The sequence below is a fragment of the Podarcis liolepis genome (assembly GCF_965112155.1).
Source record: "Podarcis liolepis genome assembly, chromosome: 2".
Taxonomy (NCBI): Eukaryota; Metazoa; Chordata; class Lepidosauria; order Squamata; family Lacertidae; genus Podarcis; species Podarcis liolepis.
In genome coordinates, this window is record NC_139555.1 from 13,294,765 (window position 1) to 13,319,795 (window position 25,031).

At 46.6% G+C, this 25,031-nt stretch overlaps 1 long non-coding RNA gene across 1 annotated transcript; it reads left to right on the forward strand.

Annotated features, from left to right (window-relative positions):
• The first annotated feature begins 932 nt into the window (after positions 1-932).
• LOC310697555 lies at positions 933-18,950 on the forward strand. The gene is made up of 2 exons (XR_014521045.1): positions 933-993; positions 17,867-18,950. It is a non-coding gene; the product is annotated as an uncharacterized lncRNA (long non-coding RNA).
• The last annotated feature ends 6,081 nt before the right edge of the window (positions 18,951-25,031 follow it).

The following is a 25,031-nucleotide window of genomic DNA, read 5'->3' on the forward strand; positions in this document are numbered from 1 at the left end:
TATGAAATCGTCTGTTGAGTTATGTCTAATGGCATCTGGGATAGCCAGGCAGGGAGGCCAGAGTTTGTGTGTGTGTGTGTGTGTGTGTGTGTGTGTGTGTGTGTGTGTGTGTGTGTGTAAGAAATCTCACCTGATTGAAAAGATCATAGACATGAATTAAAAGGTTGCTCTGTTAACACAAAAAGGATCTGTCATTTGCTAAGACCTCCTCTGGGTAGTTCCCATCAAAACCTGGTTTTCTATTTGAAGTGTGTGTGTTAACGCTTCTACAAACCACTCTTTTATAATATATAATTGCTAAGCACCTTAGAAATGAGTGTTGTAAATAACTGGCTTGAAGATGCCACTGTCTTTGCCATGGTCACATAGAGAGACCGCAGTGGATTTGCACTCTGTCTCATTGATTTGCTCATGACATCTCTTATACTACACCCTTTCCGGGGAGTACTCTCCATTGAACTTACTGGGACTTACTTCTGAAGAAATGTGCATAGAATTTTACTCTGTCTGTCATCATGAATTAAACCCGCAAGTGGTCCTGAGCCTCTAGATTTCACAGGGGATTTAAGCTGTTCTCCACCAGCAAGCTACTACCAAAGGAAGTGATGATGAAGAGGGGGAGAAGCTTGCTCTTCTGCAGAGTAGCATCCAAAAACAGAAGGAGAAAAGTGTCATAATATAAGACAAAACAATCATGTTAAAAACCCACATTGCATCAGGATGTGGTGGTGGATCCAGTGCTTGCTCATGCTGGAGGAGTAGACCATACAAACAGGGGGTGGGAACAGGATGAAAATGACAGACACCTTCTCAGTGTCACAATGAAAACTCTTTCAGGACCCACCAATCAGAGACCATGCCAGAGATGACACCCACATGCCATCCAGGCTGCAAATGAACTCACAATGACAGGGACGCACACACCACTGGCTGCCCACCAAGAGGCATTCTCAGAGTTCAAGGATACATCCTGGCATAGCAGAAGCACTCAAGGTGGGTATGAAGTTGGGCTGGGCTGGGGTGTGGCCTGGGGACAGTCCCAAGGGCAAGATCCAGAGGCTTGGCAGGACATATCCAGTCTCTGGTGCAGTGGTGTAGCGAGGGTTTCCGCACCCAGGGCAAAGCTAGTATCCTCAGCACTGTCCGCCAATAGGCTGGAACGAAGCAGCAATAGCTCAGTGACCTACCCAAGTGGCAGCAGTGGAGCCCCATGAGCATTGTGCATGGCAGAGAGCGGGATGGTGGATTGATCAGGAGTGGGTATCTTTCTAAAGCCCATGTAGAGGGTGCCCTCGCAACCAACTAGTGCCCAAATCAGCTCCTTAGTCTGCCCATGTGAACATCAGAAGATGTTCTATGTGGTGGGGAAGGCACACTATTTTTTAAATTTATTATTAATGCTTTCTTCTTCTTTTCTTTTGAATTTTTGCACCCCTAAGAATTTCGCGCCTGGGACAACCGCCCCTGTGATCCCGCCCATGCTACGCCACTGCCCTGGCACCTGAGGTCTCCCATGCCTGCAATGGTCCTGGTGGCAAAACCACCCACAGTATGCCCAGAATTAGGGGCCCCTGAAGCCGAGGTTTTAATATACATTGTTAGCACAGAAGATACTTTTGAAACATGGCTACAAACAATGAATTGCCACAGTTGAATTCTAGTATTTTAGTTTGTTGCACTGTTTCCACCCTTCATTTCTCCTATTCCCCAGTTAAAGTCAGTGGAGGTACTGTCAATCCAGCGCCTGTGAAAGCCTTCATTGATGCCCCTGAACAGAGGCACCGGATTTCATGTTTTTAAATAAAGAGTTAGTCTCTAGCCCTTCTAGAAAGCAAGTTATGAAGCACAGTGTGAAGATACCCTTCTAAATAATTTCTGTCACATAATTTCTGCCTGGCTGCTCCCGCCTGTCTGTGGTTTTAGCCAATGAGTGAAGTCAGAACTTTGATTGAAAGGGGGGTGTTTGGACACTAGGCAATAGGAATCCCTGCGGTCCTAGCAGGGCCAGATTCATGATGTAGTGATTACACCAGGACCCACTCCAGCAGGGACCCCAAACTCTGAACTTTCATTTCCAAAAAGGACATCTCTAGGTTCCAAAAGGTTCCCAAACTTATTTGGCCTACTGCCTCCTTTTCAGGGAAAAATTATTCAGTGCTCCCCTGGAAATCTATCTTCTTTAAGCTGGCCGGCTCAGTCCGATCCACCCCACGGGTAGTGCCAGTGCTGCAGCCTGCATGCCACTGGCCAAATAGGGAGGCTAGTTGCAATCCACTTCCCAGGCCTGGTTGAAGCTGAAAAGGGTTCGCACCAAGCCTGGGGAAACTCCTCACCTCTAGCATGACCACTGGATCCCTGGAAGGTGTTGTCGCCATCCTGCAACTGCTTCCGACCTGGCAGTAAGGGTCATTACACAACAGATGAAACATGTACGGACGGTTTTTCAAAAAAAAATTCTTCTTTTCTTCTCTTTCTTTATGCTTCCACCACCCCCTTATTTTTATTCAGTGCCCCCCAATTGTACTCAAAGCTAGTGCCACCACCCTGGATTATTCCAGTCAGCCCCCCCCCACACACACACACACAGCATGCAGTATCACCCATTTTGGGAAACACTGCTCTACATCTTCTAGAAAGATTGCATAATATGCAGGCAATCTTCTAAGCCAGGGGTTGCCAACCCGAAGCAAGCAGAAGGCATATCTGTCAACTTTCAGATTTGAAAATAAGGGATAAGCAGCCTCGAAAATAAGGGATCAGCCGCCTCACCTGTCCCGGGGACAGTCTACGGGATATCTAACAATCTCTGATAGCAGCGGGAAACGGTGCTGGAATAAGGGAATATCCCCCCCAAAAGGGAAGGTTGACAGCTATGGCAGAGGGATGGGTATACAGTGGTGCCTCACAAGACGAAAAGAATCCGTTCTGTGATTCTCTTCGTCTAGCGGTTTTTTGTCTTGCGAAGCAAGCCCATTGAAGGATTAGCGGATTAGCGCTATTAGCGGCTTTTAGCAGCTTTTAGCGGCTTATCGGCTTATCGGATCAGCTGATAAGCGGCTTAGCGGCTTAGAAAAAGGGGGGGAGGGGAAAAAACCAGCAGGAACTCGCAAGACATTGTCGTCTTGCGAAGCAAGCCCATAGGAAATTTGTTTTGCGAAGCACCTCCAAAACGGAAAACTCTTTCGTCTAGCGAGTTTTCCGTCTTGCGAGGCATTCGTCTTGCGGGGCACCACTGTACTGTGGTTTTTTTGGTGCTGCAGCACATAGCCATTGTTGGAGGTGGAAGGGCTCACCCACTTGCAACTCCATTTAGCTATGATGTTAATTCCTCTGCTCCTTTTTGGAGGGAAGGATTTGCCTGGGTGGCTGGTGTGGGACAAAGATGGAGAGGAGAGGAGTGGTAGGATAGTTGCCCCACATTTTGGTTTTTGGAGGATATTGGTGGGGTGGGAAGTGCCAGCGCCATTCCACCTTCTCTACCTCGGCTGCCCATAGAAGGGCTTTTTAAAAACAGGAGGAAACAAAGAAGTGCTGTGCCCATTGGGGAACTCCACTCTCGCTGTCCAAATGGAAGTGGTGAGCAGGGATTGAGCCTGTAGCTATCCACATCCTGCGAGTTTAAAGCTGCAAATCATGTGCCCTTTGAAAGATGAGGTTGGATCTGCTGGGAGTGCGGCTGTTGCAACTTGGTATAGCTTGTGAACTTGGCGAGCCCCCGCTTCTGGGATCGAAAATGGGATGGAAGCTGCTGGCACCCTTGAAGATGATGAAGTATCTCGATTAGCCTCGTTTGCTTGTCTGAGAGCGCCTTTTATTCTTCCGTGTGTCACTTGTGAATGTTGTTGTCGCAATATAGAAAAGTGGAAGAGAGTCATTTTTAAATCGAAAAGCACATTCTAGTCAACATAGTTTTTTTCAATCAATTATATATATACAGAGAGAGAGAGAAAGCATGGACTCACTCTGGCGTGTTAGAGGCCATCTACAGCACAGAGTGTTTTTCTCTGTATGCTGTTTATCTGTTTTGTATTTTTCATTGTTTGATTAGCTCATTCCTTTGACAGTGTAAACTGCCCTTGGGATATTTTGGAGGGCAATAGTTAAATGCCTAAAATAAAATCAATAAAGTATTTCTAAAATAAATTAACAGGTTCCAAAGATATATATGCTACTAATGATGTGCTTCAGCACTCACCAGGGATACGCAAACATGTTGACTTCAGTGTCTTATTTTTTTTTTGTCCTAAATTCAGTTCTCCATATCAATTTGTGGATTTTGTTTTGAGAGTCCTCATGAAAATTCATCAGCACACAGTGTGAATTTCTGCTGATACGCACATTTTTGTATGCAGTTTTGCCTAATATAAACATTTTTGCAAAGTGATTTCCCCACATGCATTATAATATGATCCTGATACAGTGCTGCCGCTAGAAGGATATCTCTTCCAAACAGCCAGCTTCTGCTGGGTCAGGAAACATACCCTGTCAAGCCAGCCACTAACTGCTACTCCGTCTTCTTCCAGAGTTTGCCTTGAATCTGGGGTTCCTTCTGAAACCTCCACTTCAGTTCCTCCCTGAGCCCAGAGGTTGCGGCTCCGGGTCCTTCTCGTTTCCTGCCATCTTGCTTTGCACTAATTAATTTTCCCATGCTGCCACTGGGTAGGCCTCCCCTCCAGGGTAGATTCCTTCTCAGCAAGTGGGTTCCTGCTGGGGAACAGCAACACCATGTGCCATGAACTCAGCCCACAGTAGACCCAGCATAACATGATTACAAGAGCCAGCATTTGCCTCCAGGATGAAGGCCCAGATTATGTGTGACACAATCTGATATCACATGCAGCCAGGACCTCCAAGTAGGACTGGGAGCACAGTGTACAATATGGTAGAGTTAACTCTTTCCTCTGGCACTGAAGAGTCCACGAAAAATGAACCCTCGCTCTTATCTAGGGATGCAAGTAGACAGCAATTTCCACTCCAACTCGTGTAATCAGCGCTGTTTCCATTCTGATGCAGTTCCGTTTCCACCAAATACCACCTTTTATGTCTCGCTGTCTACTGTAGCAGCATTTTTTTGTCATTTCTGCCATATTTCTGTTGTGTTTCTTGGCACTGATGCAACTCAACGATGCAGAAATCAGCACTAGACTCCCCACCCATCAGCTGATTCCACATAGTGGGTTGCATGTGTGAGTTCCTCTGCTCGACAACACAGAAAGCAGTGAATGCAATGTAAACGTCAAAACTATTCTAAAAACAATGTTATTATATACATAGTTTGTGAGAGTTCATTTTTTTAAAAGCACAACCTTGTGATTTTCATTTCTAATAAGAATGCACACTGCAGCAATTTCTACTTCCAGGTCCATTACGAGCTGAGTTTTCCAGCAACCTTGGTCCAGTCATCCTGTAGCGTGCCACCCCAATCTGCAGGTGGTTCAAGTTTCCTGGGGTTCCAGGCACATACACAGGGTTGATGTTTCCTTTCGGGAATGAGGCACAGCAGAGACTGTGGTGTCTTTATGATGCATGGTTTCTATATACAACCTGAGCCCACAGTGGTGAGATTCCCATCAACCCCCAAAGGGGTTTCTCCCATAGCTGCAGCCTCCAACAGAAATCAGACTTTGCTCTCAAATGTTGCTCTCCCCCTCTTTTTCCAGCTTGCTGCTTTCCTTCCTAGGTCACATCACTGCAAACTCACAACTCTAAGCTCTGGCTTTATCTGTTTAGGGAGGGGGACCCCACCTATTTGTTGTCTTGTACCAAGCCCCTTAATGCCCTTCAATGGCTCATCACCCAGGCTATCACATCACCAGGAGGCTAGCCTGGCTATTGCAAGAATTAGATGCCCTGATTAAATTCTAACACTCAATGGATCCAGGGATTAGAGGTGTCTGCTACCCAGGTTAACACCCCAAACTCATAACAGTACTATTGGGTGTGGGAAGATTCCATTCATGGCCATTGGAGCTTCCCTCTCGGGGCAGAGCAAAGTACCTCGGGTTAAGTACTTAATTCGTTCCGGAGGTCCGTTCTTAACCTGAAACTGTTCTTAACCTGAAGCACCACTTTAGCTAATGGGGCCTCCCGCTGCCACTGCGCGATTTCTGTTCTCATCCTGAAGCAAAGTTCTTAACCTGAGGTACTATTTCTGGGTTAGCCTCCAGGAGTCTGTAACCTGGAGCGTCTGTAACCTGAAGCGTCTGTAACCCGAGGTACCACTGTATGCGACTTTCGTCAGGTCTGTGGCATAGCTAGAAAGGGCTGACCCTCCCTGTAGTCCTTATTGTCCCCTGCCCCAGCAGATGTCAGTGTTTGGGGGTGTTTTTTTGGTTGGTTTTTTAAAAGCTATATGAAATGTAAATAATACATTTAATGTCATATATAATTTAACCCTGATTTTAGCAGGTAAAGGTAGGAAAGACTAGATCTTACCCAGTGGCCTTTCACAACCTAGAGGTGAGTTCAGGGCAAACTAATAGCCTGGCACTGACTTACCGGTAAGAGCATGAGGTCATGCTTGTTTATCATAGAGAGGCAGCCTCTATCTACAAGCTCCTTCTCAGGTTACTTTTTTATTTACATGGGAAGGAAGACCCATGCTGGAGAAGGCAGGAAGACTGCGCCTGCTGTAACTCGAGAATTTGGATAAGATTCTCAACAAGAACAGGGTGAGCTAATGAAGATGCCTGTGTGGTAGTTCTGAGGAAGGGAAAACAGGCATATTGAATCACAATCTGCTTCCTGGAAAATGCCTTCATCTGGATAGCTCTCAGGGTGGCGGTTTCAGAAACTGTGCTCTTATGAACCTTGAGACTTCTCAGAAACTTATCAGGCATTCCACAATAAGTAGTTCAGTAATAACAAATTTCCCTGCCCTTATAGATCTTCCTATGCAATTGTTGAATTTCCACCTTCATGGAGAAAAGGCAATATATAAATAAATATAAATTAAATATACAAAAGTGAGTACGTATATTTAGCAGCTGGCTAGCACCCTACAGTCTTCTAAGTCTCCTCCCAGACCACTCAGAAAAGCAGATACAGGAAATAAGGTGAGCTGGGAAGCAGGTAACTGTTCGAAGTCAAAGTGGGGAACCTAATAATTTTCACACCTATCACCATTTAAATTGTCCTAGTTTTTAAATGCCTAGTATAAAGATGCATGCCTACTCAGAGAAGTGAATCTACTGACGTATGTTGAAGTTAATGGGCAGAGAGCTACAGCCACTCAGAAAACACTCAGTTAAGGATAAAGCAATAATGAAGACAGTGGGAGTAACATCTGAATAAACAGGCATATGACTTCACTGCAAGGCAGCGACTAGGCACCACACAGCCTGATCCAACCTGGGCCATAACAAATCTCTACAAAGCTGGGAGCTGAAGGGGAGATTCAATGCACAGTATGAGTGGGTAGGAGGGGGCAGCTGGACCCTTCCTCATGCCCATGCTTTCTGCCCTCCCCTAGAACCATTTTAAAGCCATTGATTGATTGATCACAGAAAGGTAGAAGGAGCCTGGATAGCTCAGTTGGTTAGAGCATGGTGCCGATAACACCAAGTTGGCAGGTTCGATCCCTGTATAGGACAGCTGCATATTCCTGCATTGCAGGGGTGGACTAGATCAGGGGTAGGCAACCTAAGGCCCGGGGGCCGGATGTGGCCCAATTGCCTTCTCAATCTGGCCCACAGACGGTCCAGGAAATCAGTGTGTTTTTACATGAGTAGAATTTGTGCTTTTGTTTAAAATGCACCTCTGGGTTATTTGTGGAGCATAGGAATTCATTCATTCCCCACCCAAAAAAATATATAGTGCAATCCCCCACAAGGTCTGAGGGACAGTGGACCGGCCCCCTGCTGAAAAAATTCCTTCAACTGTTCCTCATAAGGCTTGGTTTCCAGACCCTGATCATCTTGGTCGCTCTCCTCTGAAACATGTTCCAGCTTGTTAATATCCTTCCAAGAACTGGACACAGTACTCCAGGTAAGGCCTGACCAAGGCAGAATAGAGTGGCACTATTACTTCCCTTGATCTGGACACTACTGATGCAGCCTAGAATAGCCTAGAATTTTGCTGGTGCATCACACCATTGACTCATAATAAAAAAATTCCTTCCAGTAGCACCTTAAAGACCAACTAAGTTAGTTCTTGGTATGAGCTTTCGTGTGCATGCACACTTCTTCAGATACTTCTTCAGATATCTGAAGAAGTGTGCATGCACACGAAAGCTCATACCAAGAACTAACTTAGTTGGTCTTTAAGGTGCTACTGGAAGGAATTTTTTTATTTTGACTATGGCAGACCAACACGGCTACCTATCTGTAACTGGAACCATTGACTCATGTTAAGCTTCCAGCCCACCACATGGTCTGAGGGACGGTGGACCAGCCCACACCTGAAAAACGTTGCTGACCCCTGGACTAGATGATCCTCAGGGTCCCTTCCAACTCTACAATTCTATGAACCCTACTAGGGGAGAAACCAAAAACCAAAAAAAGCCAGTCCATCCGAGAAGGGCTGTAGTTCATTGGTTTGCATGCAGGTTCAATCTCAGGTTCAATCCCTGGCAACTCCAGGCCGGGCTGGGAGAAAACTCACTCTGAAATCCTGAAGAGCCCTGGCCCAAAGATGGAAAGACAGCAAGACACCAACAAAAGAAGAATGGCAAGAAGAGCTGACGGAATATGCCGAAATGGCGATTAGGACAACAGAGACTTTTAAAAGTACAGTGGTACCTCGGGTTAAGAACTTAATTCGTTCCGGAGGTCCGTTCTTAACCTGAAACTGTTCTTAACCTGAAGCACCACTTTAGCTAATGGGGCCTCCCGCTGCTGCTGCTGCGCCGCTGGAGCACGATTTCTGTTCTCATCCTGAAGCAAAGTTCTTAACCTGAAGCACTATTTCTGGATTAGCGGAGTCTGTAACCTGAAATGTATGTAACCCGAGGTACCACTGTACTGGGAATTGTACATGTTGTATTTACAGAAATATTGTAAAGAAGTGGACTCACTAGCAGGATTTGAGTAAACACAATCAAGAAAACAAGACAAAAGCCAAGATGCAACATTTGGGGAAACAATAAAATGTAAGATGTGATTTTGGAAGTATGGTACAAAAATGATAAGACTGTAGTAATATTCAGGTAAAAGATTATAAAATCAAAGTAGAATAAAGCAGGCAGGAGAAGTAAATATTTAACGAACCAGAAGGGGAAGTTGAAGGAAGTCAGTCAGGGGACTGGGACTTATCCATGTTTTTTGTGATAACGGTGATTGTGTGGAATATAAAATTGTAAATTTCAATAAAAATTATTCTTTTTTTAAAAAAAAATGGAATCCTGGAGAGCCACTTCCAGTCAGTGTAGACAATGCTGAGGTAGACAGAACAATGAGCTGGCTCCGTACAAGGCAGTTTTCTATGTTTCATGTTGTGCTTGAAATTTCCAATCTCACTCCATCCCCGTCTTCCACTTTGCTGGGATTAATTGGCAGTGAACTTCACACACACCACACACACACACACACACACACACACACACACAGGAGCAGGGTCGGCTGCTGTCATATCCAATTTACCCCAGAGGGCCATTTCACATATCGTAGAGAAGACAGATCCTCCTAGTCCTCTTCCAGAGCACTGTGGCTGTACTGTATCTGTTATGTAAGTACAAAGATTCATGGTTTTTTCCTGTAATATGTACTGCATCACAGTTACAGATCTGAGCTTGTTTCCATAGCTCTATAGACCAGGGGCAGTCAATGTGGCATGATCCTGTTCTTTGTCTCTTTATCATACATCTAGCATGGGGTGTACTTACCATATTTTTTGCTCTATAAGACTCACTTTTCCCCTCCTAAATGGTAAGGGGAAATGTGTGTGCGTCTTATGGAGCGAATGCAGGCTGCGCAGCTATCCCAGAAGCCAGAACAGCAAGAGGGATTGCTGCTTCCACTGCGCAGCGATCCCTCTTCCTGTTCTGGCTTCTGAGATTCAGAATATTTTTTTCTTGTTTTCCTCCTCCAAAAACTAGGTGCGTCTTGTGGTCTGGTGCGTCTTATGGAGCGAAAAATACGGTGTTTAAAATATCTGCGGCACAACTTCCTGTCCATCAAGGACCCTGCAGCAGCAGTTAACATCAACAGCAAGACACCGTTTCAAAAATGCACAGTGCAGTGACAAACGACATCACACACTGTTATACACTAGGTGTTGGCTGCATTTGGACATAATGACAAACAGTGTTGGCTGGTGCCTGTTGAAACTGGCAGGGCGGAAGGTAGGAGGCCACCAGTAGGTGGAGCCAGAGCCAGCGACAGGTGGACTAATTAATTCTAGTTGTGTTCCCAGCTTCCTCCTTCCTGAGTTGTACAAAGGCAACACTGAGACTAAGGAGGAGGAGGAAGGTGACAGCCAGAGCCACCCCTCTGATTTGGTTTAAGAAGGCAGGTTGGTAGCGGCTGGTTGAGGGTAGACAGAGGTTGCTGGGGCAATGCCCCATTTTGACCTAATGGATCAGCCCCCCCCCCGTGACTACAGGTAGGGGAGAGGTTCCATTCGGTTTGCATTTAAAGCCAAATTTATCAAATTTGCACCTTCTGAAGCAATGTGAAAACCGAAACTCAACCATCTTTAAAAATTCACACGTATCTGAAATTTGTGATGTACTTCTCTAACTGACCTATGCTTGCAAAAATGCATATATTTAGAGGTAATTAAAATGAACATAGTGAAAAGGACATGGCGGGGGGACATTAATAGCAGGATACATTGCTTACAAAAATGTGTACGTTAGATGAAACTGCATACAAAAATGTGTTGTTCAGGAGAAATCTGCACTTAAATGCAGAAGGATTTCCATGAGGGTGTTCTTTTAAAAATGAAAATCCCAAATTGCTGCAGAAATATGGAGAACTGAATTCAAGAGTCAGAAAAAATGACAAAACTGAGAAAACCAAAATTGATTGATCCTCCCATCCCTAACTGTGACCAACCATGGTTTACTGTTATGTGAAATGCGGAGGGCCAGCTTTGGTTTTGAGGTGGCCCCAGCAAAGGGACCACTAGTGGATCGTCTCCTACATTTGTGTGGCCTGAGCAGAGTAGGAGTGCTCTGAATCAGGACCGGGCAGAGGAGAACCACCATGTTAATTTCCCATGATATCTCATAATTCTGGAGCATTGCCAAACATTTAGGAGCATAGGAAACTGCTTTATAACAAATTATATCAGTAGTCAGTATTTGTTAGAATTCCTCCTCCGTGATTGCAGTCATGGGATTGTTGTCTATCACATGAAGGTATATGTTTTGACTCCACAAAGTGGGAAGTGACGGAGACAGGATGTGTTCCGTGAAGTGGGACTATTGCGTGGACAGGCGGAGTCCCCAGATCCCGAGCGGTCCCGTCCCCCCCGTCATGTGGAATAACGACTCAAGACAACGTGCTATGGGATTAAATTGGCCGCAACTTTATTAAATTTCAAATGTGGGTAGACCTTGGCTCAGGCATTGGGCGTTCTCCCTCCCCAGTCCCCAGCCGGGGACCTAGGGAGTATCAGGGTTATCCAGTGGGGGGGGGGGGATGGCCGGCTCTGGAGAACATATGTTCAAGCAGATAGCCGCCCCCGTTACGCCGCTGCAGAGGAGAGCAATGACGACCTTTCGGTGTACGGTCAAAGCCTCCCTTCAGAAACCCCTTTAACGGGGAACCCTGGTATCGCCGCCGCAAAGAGGAAGATGGACTAAAGGATTCCGCCCAAGGCCTGATACCGCCAAAGTTGTGACATTTTGCTACGGGAAAGGCGAAACCTGCCAATGCAGGGGAATTCCTTTCCGGCCCTTTAACAGTGACCTTAACGTAGCAGTGCCCGCATACCTGTGAAGAAAAGTTAACCTGCAAAACCTGTGAAGAAAAGTTAACCTGCAAAAGAAGACATTAACTGAGGGTAGGTAGCGTGGGAGAAGCTCTGGAGCCAAGTGAGGATTCCCAGGTAAGATTCTCCCTCTATTGTGTGGGCAGGTAACCCCTCCCCTACCTGGCCTGGTCTCCTTGGCAACGCTTCCCCCAGGTGGGATTGGATGATTGACTGAGGTAGGCGGAGACCTCCAGGTATCCCACCTGAGGGAAGGCAAAGCCTAGTGTGATGGCCTGGGATTCCGATTCTGAGAGTGAACCGGAGGAATCCCAGCCGGCACAGGAGTCCCCGCCTCCAGGGCTGGCTGAACTGGGGCAAGGCCTAGATTCTGAGGAGCCTGCACCTGTGCCAGATCCTCAGGAGCAGGCACCAGGTGAAACCATTCTGGCCCCAGAGGTGCTTGAGGACTCAGTGTCTACAGGTGAGCCTTCCCCGGGGCCCAGTAACCCTTCGGCCTCTACTGAACTGCAGAGGCTTAGGGCAGAGAGGAGAAGGGAACTGGTTTCTCCCAGGAGGAGTGCTCGCCTTAAGGCCAGGAGAGGCGGGGCTCCTGGGGGCCGGGACCGCCCCTGGCCTTAGAGAAGATAAAGGGCAGTCAGCCCGGTCCCAGGTTGCGGGAGCAACGTCGTCATTGAAGAGCTGTTTCGGCCAGCATCCAGTCCTGTTCCTCCAGTGTTCCTGTTCCCCGCCCGGCTTCCTGCTTCTGATCTTCGAGTGTTCCTGTCCCCACCCGGCTCCCTGTTTCGGACCTCACCTCGCACTTTGTGGACTATCTCCAGGCTAGTAACCTCCCCCCCGGGACCAGCACACCTAGCCTATGCTGATGGAGCCGCTCCAGACCTAGGGGCTGCGTGCGTCCACGCAAAGGGTGCCCCCTGTTTTAAGCAGGGAGCGGTCATTGTCCTTTGTTCTTTTTCTCTTTGCTGTCTGATGCTAGAGAGAGAGGGGGCCATATTGCAGTGCTGCATGTGTGTTTATATGTAAATAAAGTAGATTAGCCAAAATGCTGAGTTGATGAGGTCTGTTACGCAAGCTGCAAAGACTCTGCAGATCCCTAAGTGTGCCAATGTTTGTTGTCATCCGTCGCTGTGATGTTCGGGCAGAAGAAAGCTTTTGAAGCTCCAGAACGATTGACCAGGAGGAAGAGAACATGCCAGTCAGGCATGTGTCTCTGCCAGGGTCCTACTCGGGTGTAGGACAAGCTCTTGACAGTATTGTCAACACAGACTGTTCTCCAGAATTGCAGATCAAGTTCTCTCCCAGCCTGACCTGGAGATACCAGGGATTGAAACCTGGGCATTCTGACTGAAAAACATGTGTGTTACCCCTGAGCTACAACCTCCCCAACTTCCCAGAATCAGCTGTTCACTTGTTTTTTAAAGGAAGGCCAAAGCAGGTATAGGTAACAGCCTCATCAGCTGCCCAAGGATGCTGTATGCTGGTGTTAGGCATGAGAATGGGCCACAGAAATCACGGACCTCACAGGACGCCTCCTCTCCACTCCCACCCCATGCTTGTGCGGGGAAGAGATTAGAAGCTTCCACTTCACATTTCCATTTGGCCAACTTGACCGAAGGCAGCAAACATTGCACTGTGAAAGCAACAAATTGCAAACCACGATCCTGCACAAACCACAGCATTTGGATGAAGCAGCAGGCAACGGTTTGCCACAGATTTGAAGTGGGAGCTTCTGACTCGATTGTGAAGGAAAGGACGTGCAAACGTGTGGCCTGCCATGGCTCCAAACAATCATTTACAGGATTGTCTGGACTGAGCCACTATAAGGAAGCAGTGTGGAAGGGGCACAGACCAGCTAAAGGAGCTCTCTGTGGCTTCTGCAACATCAATTTCCACCCTTGCTCATCTTCCATTGTCCATCTTTTCTCTCTGCATTCTCTTTGCTTTTCAAATTTGCCTTTTTATGTTTGTAGGTCTGTTGACAACTCTTTTGGCTCTAAAAATCATCATCATGTTTGTTTGTTTTTGCAGAATGCCTCGTGTCAGCTAGGTACCTTGCTAAAAAGGTAAAGGTAAAGGACCCCTGACAGTTAAATCTAGTCGCAGACGACTCTGTGGTTGCAGCGCTCATCTCGCTTTACAGGCCAAGGGTGCCAGCGTTTGTCCACAGACAGTTTTTCTGGGTCATGTGGCCAGCATGACTAAGCCACTTCTGGCGAAACTAGAGCAGTACATGGAAGCGCCATTTACCTTCCCGCCGGAGCGGTACCTATTTATCTACTTGCACTTTGATGTGCTTCCGAACTGCTAAGTTGGCAGGAGCAGGGACCGAGCAACGGGAGCTCACCCTGTCGTGGGGATTCGAACCGCCAACCTTCTGATCGGCAAGCCCAAGAGGTTCAGTGGTTTAGACCACAGCGTGGGATGGTGGTTTAGGATTGTGGGTCTGTGCAGCACAATCGTCAGCTAATTTAGGCAGCTTCCAGACCAGGGGGTTAATAGTTGAACACAGGTTGTTAAGGTGTTGCAAATGGACCATTGGCAACAGGTTTGGATGTTTGTTTCATTAACTAATCAGATTTTCCCTGGAAGGAGAGGGAAAATCCAGATTACCATATTTTTTGCTCTATAAGACTTTTTCCTTCCTAAAAAGTAAGGGGAAATATGTGTGCGTCTTATGGAGCGAATGCAGGCTGCACAGCTATCACAGAAGCCAGAACAGCAAGAGGGATTGCTGCTTTCACTGCGCAGCGATCCCTCTTGCTGTTCTGGCTTCTGAGATTCAGAATATTTTTTCTCTTGTTTTTCTCCTCCAAAAACTAGGTGCGTCTTGTGGTCTGGTGCGTCTTATAGAGCAAAAAATACAGTAAATTGGCAAGGGCTTCATGTGGATACTGGGGGCGGAGGGAACTTGCCTGCATGAGAAGCCAGGATCCCACAATAAACCCCTGTTGGGAAGCACCCTCAGTCAAGGTCAGATTGCTCAGACACCAGCAGGTTTTTGGGGGTGGTTGTGGGGATCTTTTTAGCCGCCCATAGATTGTGAACAAGTCGTGTAAAACCTCAAGGCTCCCCTCTCCTTCACACATGAAGGGAGGAGATTTGAAGCTTCCACCTCCAATTTGCTGCCGACCGTTGTATGTGGCAGAAGCAGAGAAAAATAAGTGGATTTTTCCAACCTTGTCTCCCTCGGCTGTTTTTTGCCACAATTCTTGATGTGCTAGAGACCCCTGCTGGCCACGAGGAGCAAAAACTCCCCACCCCACCCGGCTCCCCGGTTCGCATTCCCTATAAATGACAAACAAAATCCTCCTTCTCTCTGAGAGGAATCTGGAGGCACTGGAGGGTTTTGTGTGGAGAGTTCATGGCAAGCAGTGGTACAGCAGCTCCTTATTTATGTTGCCCAACAAAAAGAGAGCTGCTGTCAGTTAAATGGAGCATAGACAATGCATTCAGGAGCAGCTGAAAAATAAGCCTGTTCTTTTCACTGCCACAGAATCCACCATTTTCCATGGATATGTCCTGAGATTGTCCTGCGTGGGGTGGAGGAGAGAGACTTCCTGCTGCTGGTGGGGTTCGTTAGTCACACTCCCATTTTCCAATGACAGGATCAAAACGGAAAGGGCGATCTAGTTCAGTTTGTGGCTCTGCTACCATGTGGGTGATAAACCAAAGCAAGACCAGCTGGTAAATTCAGCCATGAGGTGCTGGCTGACAACCAGCCAACAGGCTACACAAGTCCACAAATTATTTGCTTGAATGACATACAGGAGGAGCTTGGCAACTAGGGGTTGGGTGTGACGTTAGTTATACTCAGAGTAGAGCCACTGAAATTAATGGACATAACTAACCCATAGGCTGCATTCCTGCAGTCACTTACCTAGGAGTAAGGATGGAAGAATCTGCCAATTTCTGCTTCTCTCGGGTTCTCGTTGCTCCCATTCCGGTTTCCCCATTTTCACAGCAATTCGCGATTTGTTTCTTTGTTTTAAATCCTCGTGAAAATTGGTCAGCACTTCAATGTGAATTCTTCCTCCTGACACAGGCATTTTGTACGCCGTTGTGGCTAATAGACACATTTTTGCAAACAAAGAGATTTCCCCTGAGAGAATGCATTTCTGCATCTTATTTGCCCGAATGTGTGCATTTTATAAACAGTTTCACATAAACTGTGCATTTTTGTATACATGGTTTGTTTAGGAGCATGCCCTGATCACTAAGGGAAGTTCTCGAGGTGGCTTGCAGTATATTTAAAACACAATAGAACAGACAATGAGTCAATAGTCATCAAAGTGAGGCAAAAGCGTATATATGTTTCTCCACCTTGTTCTCTGGTGTTCTAACAAACGCCTTTCTGCAGCGGAGTCTCCTAGCCTAGAAGTGTCTGCTGAAGCAGCTAGATGCTACTCCCACACAAGCCAGGACTTCCTCACTAGGTGGCCACTGCTGGGGTCTCTCACAGCACCTGGCTCTGGTGAAAGATGGGGAAGATGCTACACGCTTCCCTCCCCATTCTCAGATGTTTAGTTGGAGAACTGCATCGCAAAATTCAGAAAAGTGTACATTTCTAAGGCTAATTGAATTTTGGTTCACGTATTGGTCCAAGAAATGTACATAGGCACTTTCTCAATTAAGAAATCGATTTCCTCCCCCATCCCCTATCTAAGAGTAGGCAAGCACAGTGTGACTTCATGCTGTTAGCTTTCATACTTGAGAATAAGCCCTTTTGCTTTCAGTGGGACTTACTTCTGAGTCGGCACCCAGAGAATTGCTGTTAGTGGTCAGTTTCCAGGCAGAGAGGTGCTGGGGGGGTCAAGCCTGATGCATAACAATTTGTATCTTCTTTTAACCTTTGAACTCTTCCTTGAAACCATGGGAGCTGGCTGTATTTATCCAGTTGTGAGGCAGAGACACTCCGTGCATGCTTAAAGGCTATCTCTTTATTTAACATATTCCTGGGAGTGTCCTTTTCATTTTTGTCTTTAGCCGGGTTTGCCCAAATGCCAAAGCCAGACTTACATCTTCATTTCCCCAGCAGATTCCAACCGTCACCTGTTCTGTGAAACTTTTGCCTTAGCCTTTCAGTGCTAATCCTCAGTTGAAAGAAACCCAAAGCACACAGAACAGTTGCTCGTATTCCCCTTTCTTTTCCTCTCTGTATTGCCTGGTCCCCTCTGCCTGGTCCAAATGTAGAAGGTAAACTGTTCTACCAAATATAGACTGTAAATTGTCCTGTTGTGGTTGTGTTTTGCATGCTTAGAGGTTTCCCACTGTCATCTGTTTGGCCAACGGTGAGAAGAGGGTGCTGGAGTAGATCACCCCTTGCTGGGATCCAGCAAGGCTCTTCTTTTGTTCTTACTGCAAGCTGCAGAATTGTGTGAGTAGATCCCATTCGTCATCAGTGACTGCTTCCCTGTTTGCAGGATTTCTATGGGCATTCTTTCTCCCTCTCGTTCTTCCATGGAAAGAAGGGCTGTATGCATTCTTCGGGCTGCAGAACTCATGACAACGTAGGTTTGCAGGAAAGTGACACATGAAGAAAGACTGTAATAGAAGAGAAAAATTGCACATATAAGAAAGGACCAGTCAAAATGGCAGGATTTTGATGTGAGCAATGCCATATCACGAAAGTAATCCGATTGCAATGCAACGCTTATGTGTTACAACATTTGTATGTGCTGGGCAATATTGTGCAGTCCTGTTTTTGTATTTGATAGTTCATTTATTCATTGTCAAATAGTTCTGGGTTCTGATTTTGGTTTTTATGATAAGCTGGTATAGCGTTATAGCATTATTGTAGTATGGTGTTAAAGCATTATAGCACCGTAATTAAAATCTGCATTACATCAGAATAGTGTTACAGCACTATACCGCTCCTTCGTTGAATATGTCGTGGTGATAATTAAAAGATAATTTTTAAAAAAATAAACCGGGAATATAAAACCACGAAGGTTACTGAATGTGTGCTGAGTTTCAAATTCTCTACCCACAGCAGCTATGCCATGCCTACCATTTTGGACAGAACATAGCAGGATATACACACAGGAAAGTCACAATACTCCCGATGGTGTTGCAAGTCAATCGCAATTCTGCCTACAATGGAAGACCAATGATTGGATAGTGCTAGGAGCCACCTGTCTGAAAGCAGCCTTGGAGCATCATCATTCTACCCCCTGAAGCAGGACTAATGCGCAAAACTAGCCTATGTTTTGGAACAGCCATGCCTTGTACATTAAAAGAAAAGAGATGCTTACAGCATCTTTTGAGGGTTAGCATTATATGATTTCCCTAAGCTGCAAGACAGCCACAGAGAACTCCTTGGTGCTCCAACAGGGACCGACGACAGAAGCAATTGGACAAAGCTGCAGGAGATACTGGAGTCCTCGTCTTCCCATCTTGGCTTCTATTGTCACCCCCCTCTGACGCCTTCCACTGCCGGCAAACAAAAGCACAGCAATTATGGCATACTTGCATGAATGCTCATATATCAATATCCACACACAGGCTCGCATGTTTCAGCAAACACGTTGAGGGCAGCTTCAATAGAACATCTTGTAAAGCATCGTAAAGGAGCAGTAAACCACCAGGATAAAGGCAATTCTTAATGCGGGGAGTTAATGAAACAGAGAGACTAACTAGTATAGTGGCATGACTACAGGGTGCAGAAGGGAGGAGGAGGAGGAGGATGCTGAGTCGAAGAGCAAAAGGACCCACTCCTTTTGGTGTGTGAAACAGGAGAGTATAGTCGAACCCCTCTCTCACCATTTTAATGCCGCTGCTGTTGCCAGGACATTTGCCATTGGGCTGCACTGCAACCCAGCTCTCATCTCAGGGTGGTGGTAAAGAAGAGAGCAAGAAACAGCTTGGAAAGTGGAGAAGCCCTGTCAGTGTCACCAGCCTGCCGATTTATTTTTCTTTCCCTTTGAAAGTTCACTTATATGCCCACCAGTGCTTCTGGACATGGGAATATTTTAAAGGTGCATCCAGACTGCCAAGGTTTTGCAGATGGGATTAAAGCGCATACTGTAACCTTAGCTTTGGACAGTTAAAGTGGATTAAAGGGCTCCGTCACCCTGGCATGGGCAATTCACTTTAAGAAAGAAAGGGCAGCAACTGTAGAATTACACAAGTTCAAGAAGTGATCCCCCAAACCCAGTGAAATAATTCCTCTGTGGGTAACTAAGTAAATCACTGTGACTAAATTTAACAGCCCCAGCAGGGAAGTCTTAACCCACTTAGGACTTATTCCTCTAGCCCAGGTCTCCATTCCAAGAATATGGGCTGCAGATGTTAGAACTAATATTCCTGAGCCACAGAAATCTTCCCAGCTGGTTTCTGCCCAGTAGGGGCCTGGCCCATCTGTTGTGCTTCATTTCTCTGGTTACTTTTCACCTTCTGTCCTTTAAGGCTTCTCACTGCCGGGCTCTGCCCAGCTATGGGGCATCTGAGCTGCCTCCAGCTGGTGTTTTGAGCCTCACGTTTCTTGAGGCTGCGAACTCCCACAGTGGGCCTCTCTGGATCAGAGCTCCAAGGGGACCTCACCTGCAGAGAAGCAGCTTAATCCACATCTGCAGAGTTTAGTTCCCAGAGTCGGTGATGAAGGAGCAGTGGCTTGAGATGGCAGTGAAATGAGAGTACAAAAAAAAAGCAAGACTGATTTATGGGTATGAGAGAGCGCAGCCCCAAACTGGCAGGCTCATCATGACCTCCAAGAAGCCAACTCAAGGATGAGTGTGCAGAGAGTGTTAATGCCAACAAGAGGATGCAAGGCTGCATTCCTTTCTGGGCTGACCTCAGGGAGGCCATTTGCCAGGGGTGGCTGCGATCAGAGGCAAAAGTGGATGGAAAAACAGGGTAGGGTTACCACCTTTGTTCTGGCAAAATACAGGGTGGGGTGGGGTGGTTTGGGGACAATTTATTTTCATTTGGTGCTGAAGTGACTTCTTCGCCCCCCCCCATATTTTTTTGTTGGTTTTCATACAATTTAACAAATTCAATTCAATTTCAGGGACTTCAAGGCAATCTACTCCAGCCTAGCAGGATGGCCCCTTTGGAATTTGTCACCCACACATGTGCACACACACAAACAAACATGCGGATTTGTAAATCTGTCTGTGCTTGGCTAAAAAGGTAAAGGGAACCCTGACCATTAGGTCCAGTCGTGGCCGACTCTGGGGTTGCGGCGCTCATCTCGCTTTATTGGCCGAGGGAGCCGGTGTACAGCTTCCGGGTCATGTGGCCAGCATGACTAAGCTGCTTCTGGAGAACCAGAGCAGTGCAGGGAAACGCCGTTTACCTTCCTGCTGAAGCGGTACCTATTTATCTACTTGCACTTTGATGTGCTTTCAAACTGCTAGGTTGGCAGGAGCTGGGACCGAGCAACGGGAGCTCACCCCGTCGCGGGGATTCGAACCACCAACATATTGATTGGCAAGTCCTTGGCTCTTTGGTTTAACCCACAGCTCCACCCACGTCCCTCTGTGCTTGGCTACCCAGAGCTTAAATACAGAACCATTCACATACCCTTTCAAACATGCATTTGAAGAGGGCACACACACACACACACACACACACACACACAGAGAGAGAGAGAGAGAGAGAGAGAGAAAGAGAGAGAGAGAGAGAGAGAGAGAGAGAGAGAGAGAGAGAGAGAGAGAAACCTGAAATACAGGACAAAACTGTATCAATACAGGAAGTGGCATTTTTCATTGAAATACAGGATAAACCTATATTGTACAGGACAGGCACCCCTAAACAAAGGTGGCTGATGCCTTTCTACAGTAGCCTAGTTTGCATCCATACTTCCACACCTGTGTCTGTTCTACACCCAGGGCAGCAAAAGGCATGGTCAGAGTTCAAAGGCACATTCTAGGCAGGTAAAAACACTACGAAGGAAAGTGAGGTGCAGGACTTGTGAGGAGGGGGGGGTGTTTCCTAGGGAGAGTCATGATGATGGCCAGATTGAGAAGCCTGGTGAACCCCATTTGCCACCTGGGTCTGAGTTTCTCTTTGTTCTAAGCCAGGCACCCCCAACCTGCGGCCCTCCAGATGTTTTGGCCTACAACTCCCATGATCCCTAGCTAACAGGACCAGTGGTCAGGGATGGTGGAAATTGTAGTCCAAAACATCTGGAGGGCCAAAGGTTGGGGGTGCCTGGCTTAGAACAAAGAGGCACCGCACCCAACATGGATGACTACCAGCTTACCATACACAGACCTGAAATACTATCTGTTTCATGTGACTGTGAGCTAATCACCTTGTGACTGATCCACACAAATACAGTCCCATGAGACAGCCCCATTAATGATGAACCAGGTAGGCTCTTCTCTAACTTCGTGGAAATTACCAACCATGCTTCATAGCATTACAGTACAGACACATTATAGATTTCCCACTGCAATGCAAATTAAACAATTATACTTAACAGGCTTCACTTTAAAATATGACCTCGTGCTTCCGCCCTATGCTAAAGAGAACCAAAGAGGGAACTTTCAAGAAGAGACATCCTTTACTCTTGACATTCTTGTGCCTACCAACCCCATTTTCACCAGCTCCAGACTGCCCAGGGCAGATGGGCACAGAGCAAAGAACTGAACTCTGCACTCCTAGTTCCCTGCCTGCAACCCTAAAAACAAGAAGCCGAAACCATACGCCAGAATACTTCTGGGCAATGTTGCTAAGGGACACTCCCCAAGCCAACCCTCCAGATGGACTGATGCACAGGCTGACATTTCTGCCTGCTTTCCAGCTCCCTTTTGGATCAAGTGGTTTATAGTGTTTCCTAAATAAATAAATAGAATGGCCACCCTTTGGTTTGGGTGCCTGACAAGCTTGATGCACTGTAGTTCGAGAAATGTGCTTGGCCTCTCCCGATAAATTAGCTGGGGAAAGTTTATGGAGATGAATTCTCCGCCATTACTTCTGCTCCAACCAATTACCTACCCAGAGAGGTTCACTCCCCTCAAAGCATAAACCCGTGGCAGCTGTATAATTCCTATCCACTTTTTTAATGCATATGTACAGTATATGTATATTTACTTAGTTTGAGTTGATGGCCTTTTTTATGACCGAGGTTGTAAAAGTACTAGAGGATCCTTCTATACAGCTTGCGCTGCGCAGCCTGGCAAATCCAGGTCGGAGGGAGGGGAAGGAAAAAGACCAGAAGACTGAACAAAGGAGCTGGCCTCCTTTAACCTGGCTTACATATGCACACGGGACACGGGTGGCGCTGTGGGTAAAACCTCAGTGCCTAGGACTTGCTGATCGTAAGGTTGGTGGTTCGAATCCCCGTGGCGGGGTGAGCTCTCGTCGTTCGGTCCCAGCTCCTGCCCACCTAGCAGTTCGAAAGCACCCCTAAGTGCAAGTAGATAATTAGGTACCGCTTTATAGCGGGAAGGTAAACGGCATTTCCGTGCGCTGCGCTGGTGCTGGCTCGCCAGAGCAGCTTCGTCACGCTGGCCACGTGACCCGGAAGTGTCTTCGGACGGCTCCCTGCCTCTTGAGTGAGATGGGCGCACAACCCTAGAGTCGGTCACGGCTGGCCCATACGGGCAGGGGTACCTTTACCTTTACATATGCACACACGCACACATGTATACAATTGACTCGGTTTCCCCTGCTACCTTTTGGCAATAACAGACCACAGGCAGCCACTCATGTGCTGCTTTATACTTGAGTAAAACCGATAAGCTCCATTGATTTCAGGACAATGTACCTCCTACACAAAACTGTTCGCTGGATTGCAGATTGGGTTAATAGCTGCAGGAGGACATTAATGGCTGGTTACATTTGATCTGATGCATTAAGGGTGAGCTAAGACTCTGGGGAGGTGCCTGATTCAAACCTCAGATCAAGCACGCATTCCCTGAATGGTCTTCAGCAGGCTGCTTTCTCTAAGCAAAAATCCACCCCTATAACCCAATGTCTGTAAAATGGGGATGATAATAATATGGGCTGCAATTTCTTTGGAGAAAGCCTGTCCTCTCCCTCATGTACCACTTAAAAGTTAATATCCAGCTATGCCAATATAAAGGCTGCTGTGCTTATCTTTAATTCTGCTCTCTGCCTCCTAAGGGACCTGCGTGTTCTAAATTAAGGCTGGAGATGGAACTAACTCTTGTTTTTTATATTTTTTAAAAATGGATGCGGGGGGGGGGGGGTTTAAAGGCAGATTTTCCAGCTGTATAAAATCTCCATCAGACATCCCACACTTAAAGAAGAAATTCCAAATAGCACAAAGCATGCTTTGCTCCATGCTTACATTCCATTTCCGTGGCCATACTCACCATAGAAGTCAATAGCTCTTATCTATCATATAGTATCGAACAGCACAATCCAATGGCCTGAAAGATATCTTGTTCTGAAAGTTGTCTGTCTATTCCTGCTGCCTCATCAAACTTCTGCTACCTATACTGGAATCTCTGGTCTGGTTTTCACCAAAATTACCTGTTAAGCTGTTGGCTTAAACTGGCCTGTTTTACATAGCAGTCAATGGGTGGAATTCAAAGTAGCACAAGAGAGATTGCTCTGTCGGAACAAGTATTTCTGCTTGCCTGGTAGAATGATCTCCCCTCTCCTCCCTCCATGTGCTATTCTGGGGGGTTCTCTAACCCCTCATAGCCAATTGTTGTGGGGAGTGTGCAGTGGATGTAGAGGGCAAGAAGGGGAAAGCATTAGTAGTAGTAGTAGTAGTAGTAGTAGTAGTAGTAGTAGTAGGAATTTATTATTTATTCCCCGCCCATCTGGGTGGCTTCAAACAAAATATTAAAATACAATAATGCATCAAACATTAAAAGATTCCCTAAGCAGGGCTGCCTTCAGATGTCTTCTAAAAGTCTGGTAGTTGTTGTTCTCTTTGACATCTGGTGGAAGGGCGTTCCACGGGGCGGGTGCCACCACCGAGAAGGCCCTCTGCCTGGTTCCCTGTAACTTGGCTTCTCACAGTGAGGGAACCACCAGAAGGCCCTCGGAGCTGGACCTCAGTGTCCGGGCAGAACGATGGGGGTGGGGACGCTCCTTCAGATATACTGGACTGAGGCCCTTTAGGGCTTTAAAGGTCAGCACCAACACTTTGAATTGTGCTCGGAAACGTGCGTTAGTAGGGCTCGCACTGGCTCCCCCAGGCAAATATTTATCTGAATCCAGCCCAAAAGGGCCAGCAGGCAGACTTTCTGTACCGACCACTCTTAGCTCACAGAGCAGATGGGACGACTCCTGACACCATTTGCTATTATTTTTTGAGTGTTTGTGGACCATGAGGTAAAAAGTGTGGGTAAAAAACAATGAATGCAATATAACCACTCCCCTCCCCTGTTCCTGACTAAAAACATCCCTGTACAGTGTCAGACACAGACCACGGCTTGTGCTTATTCTAGCCAGAAAATGAACCTCAAAAACCATCTCCAGCATCTACAGTTATTCTCTGCCCTTGAGCGTCTCCGCATTTCTGCAGAACTTAGCCCTGGTTCTGCTAAATTCTTACAGTGATGTGTTATAAGAATTCTAAGGTCCCAAATATAAAATAAACGTTCATAAATGTACAAGGCAAACACATACGTAAGTATATAAACCACATGTCTTAAATAGTACAGGAGAGCAATCCTGAAGCCATTTTGACTCTCCCAAATTGACCTCAAATATTTCTCTGCAAGGAGGAAGACAATGGGAAAGCCTCTTCACTGTCTTTTGCTTACCTGTCTTAAGAGCGTATTTGTGTATGAATAGGGTGAGCCTGTGACCTGGAGTCAGGAATTAAAGTATTTACCATCACAAAAGAAAGGCCAAGTTGCCCAAGCAATCAGTGACCATTGTGAGGTATCCTGGCAGACAGAATTTCTGCTGTAGACCGCCTCCTGTGATGTATTTCTGCTGTAGACCACCTCCTTCTGTGATGTATGTATGATGTTTAGCAGGCTGGTCTTGGGCTGCTACAGGGTGGGCAGTTTCAGAAGTCTATATAAGGACTTGCACACCATTGGTCTGGGTTCTCTCCTCCCTCCTGCTTGTGGTGAGTGGGGACCCTGTTGCAACAGTTAATAAAGATCAGGCTTACTAGCCGCTTTGCTTCTCAATATACTCTGGTTTGCCTCTTGTTATTTTCTCTGACCGATAGGGAACCCACTTAAGGACTCTTAGATACCCCATGAAGGGAAAGGAGC